This window comes from Vitis riparia, chromosome 9 (genome assembly GCF_004353265.1).
Source record: "Vitis riparia cultivar Riparia Gloire de Montpellier isolate 1030 chromosome 9, EGFV_Vit.rip_1.0, whole genome shotgun sequence".
Lineage (NCBI taxonomy): Eukaryota > Viridiplantae > Streptophyta > Magnoliopsida > Vitales > Vitaceae > Vitis > Vitis riparia.
In genome coordinates, this window is record NC_048439.1 from 4,657,199 (window position 1) to 4,669,761 (window position 12,563).

The 12,563-nt window shown below is 32.3% G+C and overlaps 1 long non-coding RNA gene across 1 annotated transcript; it reads left to right on the forward strand.

The window, feature by feature from the left end:
- Positions 1-634: 634 nt before the first annotated feature.
- Positions 635-1,352, forward strand: LOC117921564. Its single transcript, XR_004652381.1, has 3 exons — positions 635-719; positions 808-1,068; positions 1,261-1,352. It is a non-coding gene; the product is annotated as an uncharacterized LOC117921564 (long non-coding RNA).
- Positions 1,353-12,563: the final 11,211 nt, after the last annotated feature.

Below are 12,563 nucleotides of genomic sequence, written 5' to 3' on the forward strand. Positions count from 1 at the left end.
TTTAAAAATTTACTATCACTTTACTTTAATTTTTATATTTACCCTTCTAATTTCAATTAATTTGATAAAATAAATTATTAATATAATTTTTAATAATTTTAATTATTTAAATAAATTAATGTCAATGACAAAAAAAAAATTATCATCACAATAACAAAATTTTGGAAATTAAATCTCAAATAAAATATTTCATGTAAATCAATTTAATTTTTATTTAAAATGTAATAAAACATATTTAATAAAAGTAGTTTTAAAATTTTAAGAAACCAAATAAAAATATATTAAAAGAATATAAATATAATAAAAGTACTTACACAATAACTTTAATATGTGTATTTTTATTTATTTTATTATTTTTAAAAGTTTTTTTTTAAGTACTTTCATAAATTTTTATCTCATCAGTATTTTTATTACAATATCTATAAATATTTTGTTAATATTATTTAATAATTTCAATATATTTATAGAATCTAAATATATCTATAAAATCCAATATATATCTATAAAATCTAATAACGATTTATCCATATTTCAAGTTATGATCTTTATCCACAATTACAACTAAGTGACGCATCATGAGTGGATCCAATGCAATAAATAGTGGATCTTGCTATATCTTGGGTTTCCAAGGCACGTAAGGCTCCCCACACCTCTCCACAAACTCAAAAAGTAAAGAAAGTGGATTAATATATACACCCATACGTCCATTCCTTTTCAAGGTGAGATTGATATTTTTCTTCCTTTTCACTTCAAAAACTCGCATACACTCTACCAAGTACCAACATCTCTCAACCTAAATGTTTTTAGGAAGAAGGACAGCTATGAGTGAAACCGGTGCAAGAAAACTTGCAGTAATGGTTATAACGCTTATCTTGCTTGAAGCAGCAGTCGCACAGGCTGATACAGATTGCAGTAGCAAATGTGCGAGACAATGCAGTCATAGTCTCTTCCCCACTACTTGTCTCCAGGGTTGTTTCAAAAAATGCAAACATTCTTTCTCTGTTGCCCTCTTTGGCATCGGCTGTACTTTTGGCTGCACAAATTCAAAGTGCGCCCATCTTGGCTCTGGTATGTGATCTCTCTCTCTCTCTCACTCACTATATATCCTCGTGTGTGTGAACTAATTTGAAGAAGCATTGTGAAAAACTTATCCTTTTTTTAGGCGAACACCGCTTAGTTTTCAGAAAGATCAATCATCCATATTGAATTATATGGACCCCAATTTACTATGCTAATAAGAGTTTCTCCCTATATTGGCAGTGTGGCAGATGTTGATAAACTGGTTGGGTGCGTGGACTCATGCTCCAAGAAATGCAGCAGGAATCCCTCTCCTTAGAAGTCCCATATGCACAGACTGGGAAGAAAGCATTTATTAGTAAAACGATGTCGTTCTGAATCCTTTATTTTTCCACAATCAAAATGACTTCCTTTTAGTTTTTTTTCAATCAAAATGAGGTTATTTTGTATATCTATTTTTGTCAAAGGTTTGAATATTGAAAATTTTAGCTTAACAATCAAAACGAAATTGTTTTGGAGTTACTAAGGTTTGGTTTAGGAAAAGTTTTCAAAAACAGTTCTAAAAAATAATTTTTAAATTCGTATCTGAAAATTGTTTTATGATGTTTTATAAAACAAAAGTATATTTAAGAACCTAAAATGTTCTTAATTTGTTTTTATGTGTTTTAAAAATATCCCTAAATCATTAAAGTTGAAGAAGAAATACAACTTTTAGAGGAATAAAACAGATTATTCTTATCTTCAATTGATTTATTTTTCTCATATATGTTTCATGTCCTCTATTTTGGTTTATTTTTCAACTAATTTTTTTTTGTTGAAATTATAAAATGGGGAAAGTGATTATTGAGAGAAAAAAAAAAAGCAAGAAAATTAGTTGAAAAATAAAGCACATGAAACATATATGAGAAAAATAAATTATCTAAAGATGAGAATAACCTTTTTTATTCCTCCAAAAAGTTGTATTTTTTCTTCAACTTCAATGATTTAGGGTTTGATCAACTAACTTGCAATGCATAAATATTGTGAGAGAAGAAAATAAGATGTTTTTTAGGGTTTGAGATTAAGAATAAAGAGAAATTGACCTGAGATGGAGAGTTTACAAATAGAGAAAGAGGCTTTAAAACTAAGAGTTCATGGTAGAGTTTTATTTTAAAAATTAATAATTAGGGTTATGTTGACACTAATTTACAAAAACTATCAATATAACTCTCCAATAATAAGAGTTTGTGGATATAGCTTTTTATTTTTGAAAAAATATATTTAGGGTTATGTTGATAGTATTTTAAAATACCATAAATGCAGCTCTCATTTAGTGTCAACATTGTCCTATATTTTTTATTTTGACGCAATTTCTCTTGTCAACATTAATCATCAACGAAGCCCTTTTTTTTTTTCTTTTGGTGCCTTTTTTTTCCTCCCATATTTTTTATATTCAAAACAAAAAATATAAATGGAACTTCATTCTATAACAAAAATTTAGAACTCAAAACTATTTTTCCACCATGAGATAAAACAAACCACTCAAGCATAAAGATCCTTATTTAAATCTAATTGGTAACTTAAGAGTTGGTTTCAACTATGTGGAATCTAATAGTGGAGGATTCATGGGTTTGTTTCAACTATTTAAACCAATAAATCAAGGATTCAAGGCTTTGTTTCAACTGTCCATAACCTATAACTCAAAGCCTGTATCTTGCATACAATAAAATTTCAGCAAAAAAAAAAAAAAAAAAAGGAAAATGGCAGCTATGGGCCAAAATGGTGGTAGGAGATTCGTGGCAATGGCTATGATGTTGATGATCATTGTAGGAGTAGTAGAGGCATCATATACTTGCACTACAAAATGCTTTGCTAGGTGTAAGGATACTCCATTTTCTATTGTGTGTCTCTATGGATGTTCTAAAAATTGTCAACATTCTTTCTCCTTTGCTCGCTTTCATTGTACTCTGGGTTGCACAGGCTACAATTGCAATAAATTTGGCTTTGGTATGAACACTCTACCATCAATCTCTTGTTGTAACTAAGACTGGAGACTTAGGGGCATACCATCCATCTTCAAATGCTAGATGGCGTACCCCTGCTCTGCCCATGGAATGTAGCCAATTTAAAGTAGTACTATCAATAAAGTTTGCTTACAAAAATTATATATAAGAGACAAACAGCTAAAGCAAGTATATTCAAATTAATAAAAAAAACATCCATTGTATTTATAGATTTAGCAGTCTAGGCCACAATCGGCTAAAATAAATAAATACAAAAAAATCAAGCCCGCTCGCCAGAGAGATTGCCTCTTGAAACATGTCATCCTCCCTGGGTAGGGCCGCCTTGAAACTTGTCCTCGTCATCGGAAGAGAAGCTAGGACCATCTTAGGCGATGTCATGCTTCTTCATACAACATTGATAGTCGTTGAAGAACATGTCATCCACCTGCTTTTGGTAGTTTGCCTCTAAGTCTTCCTTTTGAGCGGAAAACCCCGCCCAGAGATCCTGTAGCTCCTGCCTCAGTCGGACAACCTCTTCTTCAGCCTTCTTATCGGAAGCCATAACTTCTTTCTCTTCAGCTAACCAACGAGCTTTAGCCTAAACTGCTTCTTTCTCTTCCTCGACCTTCTTTAGCATACCGGCTCCTTCTTTAGTAAGCTTCCGAGCAGCAGCGGCCTTGCTCTTTGTGGTCTCCAAGCTAGCGAGGAAATCCTCATTCTCGCCCATGTTATGAGTAACATATGCCCTCATGGTCTCAACTGCTTCCAACCAGTGGAAAAAATGAGTGTATTGTCGCATAAGGTTTCGAATTCCGACTATCACCTAGGGGGTAGTAGAGAAACCGTTGTAAAACGAGAGACTAAGGCAAAATAAGTGGGGAAAATGGAAGACGACTTACCACTTATGTTATTTCAAAAGTCGTGCAGTCTTGTATATGGAGAATGTGGCCAATAGCAGTGTCAGAGTACCATAGGAAGCCATGTCGTGAAGTGTCTATTGGGATTGTCGTCTATCTCGATTGGGATCCACTAAGTAACCGGAAAGAGCACCCCCATATTTTGTACTAGGAGCTCTCTTTCGGTGAAGAAATTGATTCACTTCAGAAGCTTAGATATCTCATCCGAATTAAGGACATATGTTGACTTCAGATGGGGAGGAGAAGAAGTCATGCACTCGAACGATTCTTCGCTGAGGTTCTCCAGGACGACGAAGGGTTTTCTCATCTCATGATAAGCAATATCATCAGCGGAGGGAAGTTTCTCATCTGACTCAAGAATGACAGTCGCAACAATAACAGAAGGTACTAGAACAAGCGAAAGATCTTTCATGAAATTCAGCCCTCAAGTTGGAAGTCATATCCTCATCTTCTTCTTCTTCCACCTCACAAATAATAGGGGGCACTACTCGGTCAACCCCTGCTTCTGGTTTGTCGCTAGAAGATGAAGAAGATAAAGATGATGAAAATGATGAAGCTCATGAAGAAGACGGGGATGTAGGAGGCGAAGTCCTCGCCCTCCGAATAGGATGAGCAGTAGGTTCCTTCCTCTTTTGAGTAGGAGGACGGATAGCGAAACTGGAGGACAGACGACCTGCAGTCGGAACTTGCCTTAATGTCCCCTCTTGACATTTTCTCTCTTGCTCTTCTAAATGGGTCTGATGTGCCTCAGAATATGCCAAAGAGCAATCTTATAGAATGGCAAATCCTTCAGCACAAAGTGTTCACCAGGCACCAAAGACGGGGGAGCTAAATGAGGAAATACAGGGATGATGAACGGCTTGGGATTATCAATAATCGCTAGCAAGTTCTTATCTGATAAAAAAACCTTTTAAGCTCGTTTGCTCGCGTCTATCTCGAACAACTTGTTGAGCCGAGTGAAGGAAGCCTTTTCCATCCACTCTATAAGGTGTCTTCGCCTCTCCTTGCCTGTATTACACAAACAAAGAGATCAGTAGTAAATTTACAGTAAGGAAGAAATAACTGCAAGATACAAAGAAAGTGATAAAAACGTATCCTACTCGGAATCTCCAATGAACGTTGTGGAGAAACCGGTCACCAGTTGGATGGAAGGAATATGGGCAAACAAGTTGAACCTTTCCTTCTGGCTCATCTTGATGGTATAAACAAACAAGACTTCCAGCAAAAAGAGATCTAGTTGGAAGAACATGTCCAGCACATTACACCTTATCAACACCCGAACAACGTTCAGATGAAGAAAACCTAGAGGGATTTGTGTGAAATGAAGAAACTGCTTGAAGAGAAAAGGGATAAGTAGACGGAACCCAAGAGCGAATTGGTCCTTAGTAAAATACATCATGTTGCTGGGAAAGTCAGCAAAGGATAGAGCCTCGCCATCTGTTGGTTGGATCAAGATATTGTCCAGAATATGAAAATGAGCCTAGAATTCCCATTTAGATAGGACACCAACTGGACACTCCGATTTGAGGCGTTTGGCTCTAGTGTTTTTCCATTCACTTTGCTAAGGCTTTTCGCTGGTAGAAACAACTCTTCCTTTTGCCATTATGCTAACTGGATCTGGGCCATGTGGAAACCTACACTGGACAAAGCAATTATCAAAACTAATCACCCGGCCCATCTGTCGTTCATCATTGCCTCAGCGATACAAAAAGGAGCCTAGACGAACCAAAAGCCCGAAACTAGACAAATTTGGCTACTAAAACTTACAATGCAAGTCTCTTAGCCAATGAAGCCAATGACAGAGGAAGAATCACTTTCATCGCCCCAGCGCGACGATCACAAAACACATGAATCGACGACAAAAATGCAAATGCCTTGACAACATAGGAATGAAATAGGAAACTAAAAAGCCCTAAATCCAACCCTCTACACATCCATCATCTCTCAAGCAAAGCATCTAAAAGAAGCGAAAACATGGAGAAAACCCTAAATCTTGACGTCAAGGTGTCAGTTTTCTCTCTAACCAAACAACTGTCGACACGGCCCAAGCAAGAACAGTAAGCATTATAGAAGAAAGAGTGAACGATGGAAAACTTACCGGAGTCAGGAATGGACACCCGCTATCGGGGAATAAATCTACCAAGTCTAAAGATGGAGACAAGAGAAGCGAAGAACAGTGACCGATGGCAAACACAACGGCGGACGAGGAAAGCGAAAAGCAACAACTAATGGCAAACACAACGACAGTAGAGGTACAACGCAGACAGTGATACTCCAAAGTGGGAAAAGGCTAAAAAGTGACCCAAAAAGTGTGGAGTCCCTCTATTTATAGGGATACAAAAACCTAGGTATTCCAAGGGACAAGTCGCCTGGAAACGCTTCCCAAAGCCAACTGAAGAGGTGTGTTGCCTAACAGGCAGCCTTGATCGATGTGACCCATTAGCATATGAATATTAAACATAAGATGATGCCTATAAAGATTAAAAGAAAATAAAGATAAGAAAAATTAGAAGAGAAAATAAGTCAACTTTCGATGAACTTCATTAATTTAGATACCCTTATATTTATAAAGTAAAGTTAATAATTATATTAATCTATCCTATTAGTAATCCATACATCCATATGGGTAATTGTGTGATCATCTTAAACTCCCATGAGAATTTGTACACGTCTCTCCTTTAGATAACTATCATGTTAAAAAAAAAAACCTTTTTAGCTATGTTTAGTTGGCTAAATATATAAGATATGATAGAATATTTTGAATAACATATATCATTAAATAAGATATGCATATTCTAAAATATCATTTTCATGGAATATGATATTCGAATATATCATATCCATGGAGATATATTATGTCATATTTATGTAATGACTCACTTCCAACTAAGTAAATATTATCTGTTTTAAAACAGTTTTTACAACTTTAAAATATGTTTACAAGATTAAGAAAAACTTATCCATATATAACGTTAGAAACTTTTTCTTCAATCCGATGTAGAATATCACAATTCTTCTATCATGTCCCACACAAACACGTCCCCATCCTATTTTATAGGATCATGGGGTCAAACAAACAAATACCCCTTATAGAGTCAAACAAACTTCAATATTAGAGTCATGGATTAACTTTGATTCCATTTGTAATGACTCACTCTCAACTATATAGATATTATTTACTCTAAGCCCAACAGACTCTCACAATTTTAAAACGTGTTTAATTATAAGGTTAATAGGAATATATATAGCGTCAAAAAAAAATTTCCCTTATCCGATATAAGATACCACTTTACCATGTCCTAAAACCCACTCTAAGGATAAGATGGTCATTTCACATCTCAAGCCCGAAGACTTAAAAGACAAATGACTCAAAAATCATTTTGTAACTAAAAAGTCACTAATTACCAAATTCATCTTCAAAGTAAAACATATTATATTCCTCAAAACTCAACTTTAACACATCAACCACTTTATTTAAACCATTCAAATAGTCATCAATTTATAACATTCAAACCACGTGTCAAAATAAAAGTCTAAACCAAAAATCCAAACATAAAATAATTTTCATGCTAGCCATCACTTCTCATATGAAATGAGAGTACATGAAAAATATCAACAAAAAGAATGAACTCAAAACCCAATAAGAAATATTGATACAATTTCATGGATCAAAATTTTTAAATATAATTACAAGTAGAAAGATACAATTTTATAGTCTTTTTCATAAATAAATAAACAAATAATCATTGAAGTTTAAATATGTTAAAACACTCAAAACTTTTTAATCAACAATTTTCATATTTATGTTAATAACAATTTCATATCAAATGAAATCAAATGGTATCAAAGTTAATCCCTAACTTTAGTGGTGGAATTTGTTTAGCCCCACAAGGGTTGTCTGCTTATGTGGTCCTACAATCTTATGGAATATGATGAGAATATCGTGTCTGTATAAAGAGTGATTATGATATCTCCCATCAGATAATGAAAACACGCTATAAAAAAAAAAAAAAAAATTCTTTATGGTATCAATGTTGACACGGAGTGAAATTAAGTCAACATAAAAATTTAGGACAATGTTGACAATAGAAAAGAGTTACATTGATAGTAATTTAAAATAGTATCAACATAACCCTAAATATCTTTTTAATATAAAACTCTACTTCCGAACTCTTATTATTGGAGAGTTACATTGATAGTATTTTAAAATAATGTTGATATAATCCCAATTATTATTTTTTAATATACAACTCTATGCATGAACTCTTAGTATCGGAGTCTCTTTCTCTTCATGTGAACTCTTAGAATCCTTAGAATCATGAATCATTAAAAGCTTAAATCCAGTAACATAATATAAATCAATGGATGAAAAAATAATGAAACGAACTAATAAGGTGATTTATATATATAATAAAAGTAAGGCATGGGATCCATAAAATTAAGAATTATTCAAATGATCCATTAAGTAAATGTGCAGGAGAGCTTCTTGTAGAACCTTTGGCTTATAAATTGTCATGTCAATATTTCTTTTCAATAAACCATTTTTATTACAAAGATATTTTCTTTCTTTCTTCCCCTAAATTATTTCAATATTTCTTTCAATAAACCATTTCATGGTACCATATTTTATTTCATCTCCCTCACTTTTCTTTAGTAATTCTTAAATTTTATTAGGTTTGTAATTATAATGCTTTACTATATGGGTTGATTTTATTAAGACATCCTTGGGTTTGGCGTAAATACACCCAACCATCATTGATTTTAAATTTTGTTAATTGACGTCTCTATAAGTTTATTTGATTTATAAATTTTTTTTAGAGAGGTTTTAAGTAAAAATCTTTTAGATAAGAATATTTAACCATTCTTTAAAAACTAAATTTTATTCTTTAAAAAATAAAATTTATATATAAAATAGTGTTAATTGACAAAATTTAAAATCTACCGGTGATTTACTGTATTTATAGTAAACCTCAAAGGTCCAACGAAATGAACCCTTATCTCTCCACTATGCTCTTTCTTGTCCAATGAGGTTAAGGAAAGTGAATTAATATATATACCTACTAAAAGTATCCTCTTTTTCCAAAATGGGATTGACATTTTTCTTCTTTTTCACTTTAAAACACTCACTCTCTACCAACATCTCCCTACATTCATATAGCAAAAATCTTTAGGAAGAATGGCAGCTATGGGTGAAAATGGTGCTAGAAGACTTGCAGTAATGGTTATAACGCTTATCTTGCTTGCAGCAGCAGTCGCACGGGCTGACACAGATTGCGGTGCAATATGTGCGAGACAATGCAGAGATAGTCTCTTCCGTAAAGTTTGTCTCCAGAATTGTTTGAAAAAATGCAAACCTTCTTTCTCTGATGCCCACTTTGGCTGTACTCTTGGCTGCACAAAGTCAAAGTGTACCAACCTTGGCTCTGGTATATGATCTCTCTCTCTCTCACTGTATATCCTCATGTGTGTGTGAACTAATTTGAAGAAGCATTGTGAAAAACTAACCCTTTTTTTAGGGGAATACCGCTTAGTTTTCAGGAAGATCAATCATCCATATTGAAATATAAGGACCCCAATTTACTATACTAATAAGAGTTTCTCCGTATTGCAAGTTTCTAATAGTATTGGCAATGTGGCAGGTGTTGATAAACTGGTTGAGTGTATGGATTCATGCTCCAAGAAATGCAGCGGGAATCCCTCTCCTTAGAAGTCCCATATCTACAAACTGAAACCAAAGCATGTATTAGTTATATGGCTATAAATGTAGAATAAGAAAGCTATGGGATGTATCTAATATTTCTTGACTGCTTTCAATAATGTGGAGGAAAAATCAGTGAATGCTTCGTGGTTCTTCTATGGGTGTGCTTCCATTCGTTGTCACATTTTTCTTAACTTTGTCATTTGTCTTTTCTCATAGTTAAACGCATTGCATCAAGTTCAACAAAGCTATGTTTTGATTGGTCTGATATAGCATGAGATGAATAAAAGTGGAATTACATATTTTATTTCATATTTGATTGGCAGTGGGTTTGGTTGGTAATAAGATATAATAAGTTATTCCCCTCATTTTTACTTGTTATTCCATATTCCACTAAATAGATATCTGTGTTATAATCCAAGTCTAAGGCTTGAAAAAAAAAAGAATGGATGAGATGTGGTTCCATCGGATCTAAAAAATCTTGATTTTTTGAACATGAAGAAATAATGAAGTCATTGCAATTGCCAGAAATACTAGGTCCACTAAAGGCATCAAAATAGAGGATAAGTTAAGAATCATCATAGAATAGGTACCTCGATTTAATATTTGTTATTGTTATAAAGATATTTTATAATAATAAGTATAGAATTCTTATAGAATTATACAAAGTATATCCAAGTAAGTATAAATATAGAATAAGTGCAAGGAATATAGTATTAAATAAATTCACTTATTCATCTTTTTACATATAATATATGTATGATAATCCACTTTATTATTCTTCTTTTATTATACTTCTTTTCTTATTTTATCTTATAATGTCCATTTTATTACTAAAATTTGAATTGGTATTCAAATTTGAATTAAAATTTAATAAAGAAAGAGTTTTAATTCCCGAAAAAATCGTATAATCCAAGAGGGATTCCGAGTAAAAATGGGAATTTTAGGTAGATATAGAAAGATGCAAGACTCTATATCTATAATCCATATTTTCTTATATTTAGGATAGAATAGATGATGAGATATATTATTCATTATCTTTTTTATATCATTTTTTCCATGGGATATGTTAATTATATATTAAACTTAAAAGAAATAACTTTATTTTCCGAACTTATTAAGCTCAAGTATAAACATAAAGGAGGCTATATATAAGAGAAGATGTTAAAGTACATGGCATACATTGTGGTAAACCTAAGTCCTACAAGTTTAAACTTTTAAAAAAATTGGTTGTTCATCTTCTTTCTTTTTTATGATTCTATAATCAAGAATGATGTTTTGTTTCATTTGCTAACACTTCTATCCTTAATATTATTGGGATAGATCAATAATTTAAGAAAAAAATAATTTAATATACTTTCATTTCTCATAAACCATGAAATTATGAACTTATTGTTGATATAAAACTTTTTTCTTTCAATTTAGTATTATCATTCTTGAAATTGAATGTATTGCTGAGAAGTACCCCTTTTATGGTCAATCTTAATATTGTAGAAATTGATTTTATTTTGACCATATTGGAGAGGAAAATAAAACAATAACCACTATGTACACATACATATGGAATGGAATCGCTTATAACATACAAGTATCTCTATCTTTACCAAAAGGAAAAAATTTATAAACTTTGAAACTTGGTTTTCTTTATTTATTTTTTAATTAAAAAAACCGATAAATCCCAATAAAAAGAGTTGTAGAAAATTTTTATTTGCTAATCCACTTTTTATTTTCTTCTTTTTTTTTTTTTTTTCCTCTCATTTTTTTGAGATTCAAGCATGAATATCCTTATTTAGATCCAATTGGTAATTCAAGAGTTAGTTTCAACTGTGTGGAATCTACTAGCGGAGGATGCATGGGTTTGTTTCAACCATTTAAACCAATAAATCAAGGATTCAAGGCTTTGTTTCAACTGTCCATAGCCTATAAATCAAGGCCTTCATCAAATTGCATACAATAAATTTTCAAAAAAAAAAAAAAAAAAAGGAAAATGGCAGCTCTGAGCCAAAATGGTGGTAGGAGATTTGTGGCAATGGCTATGATCCTGATGATTATTGCAGGAGCAGCAGAGGCATCGGATAATTGCACTGCAAAATGCTTTGCTAGGTGCAAGGATACTCCATTTTCTTCTCTGTGTCTCCGTGGATGTTCCAAAAATTGTCAACATTCTTTCTCCCTTGCCCACTTTCATTGTACTCTGGGTTGCACAAGCTACAACTGCAATAAATTTGGCTCTGGTATGAACACTCTACCATTAACCTCTTGTTTATACACCATAGGAATTCAAAGAAGGGTTTCGGAAAACTGCACCATTTTTTTCATGCATAAAATAGTGCCTGTGTTTGATACACTCTTTGTTTTCTATTTTTTAAAATAAGAAATATTAGTAATTTTAATATAAAATATAATAAAGTTTATATAAGAAAATATCAACTTAGCTTGTACCATTAAGAATTAAAGTTGTGGTAGTAAAAAAAAAAATTTACCTCAATTTTTTTTGACAATGTTTAAAAGCCATAGAGCGTGTTTAGGAACCATTTTTTAAGAATCAAAAACTATTCTTAAAAACAAAAAACTATTTTTTAGATTCGAAAACATGCTTAATGATTTTATGTAAAAAATAGTTTTTGAAGTGTTTTCTATTAACAAAAAGTGTTGTCAAAAATTGCTTTTTGATAATTATCTCCAAAGATCTTCTCAAACAGGCTCATATGTTTTTAAGCAAGTCTCAAAAAGTTCTTAAATTTGTTTTTAAAAAGAGAAAACAAAAAGTGTATGCAAACATCTAATAAATTAAATGTTATTTCTCACAAAATCAAACATCAATAATGAAAAATCATATGCTAATGTATGGAAATATAATCAAACATTCTACATGTCATAAGTTTCTTATAGTATCGATAATGCTACAGGGACAGATAAATTGGATGATTGCGTGGATCTATGCTCCAA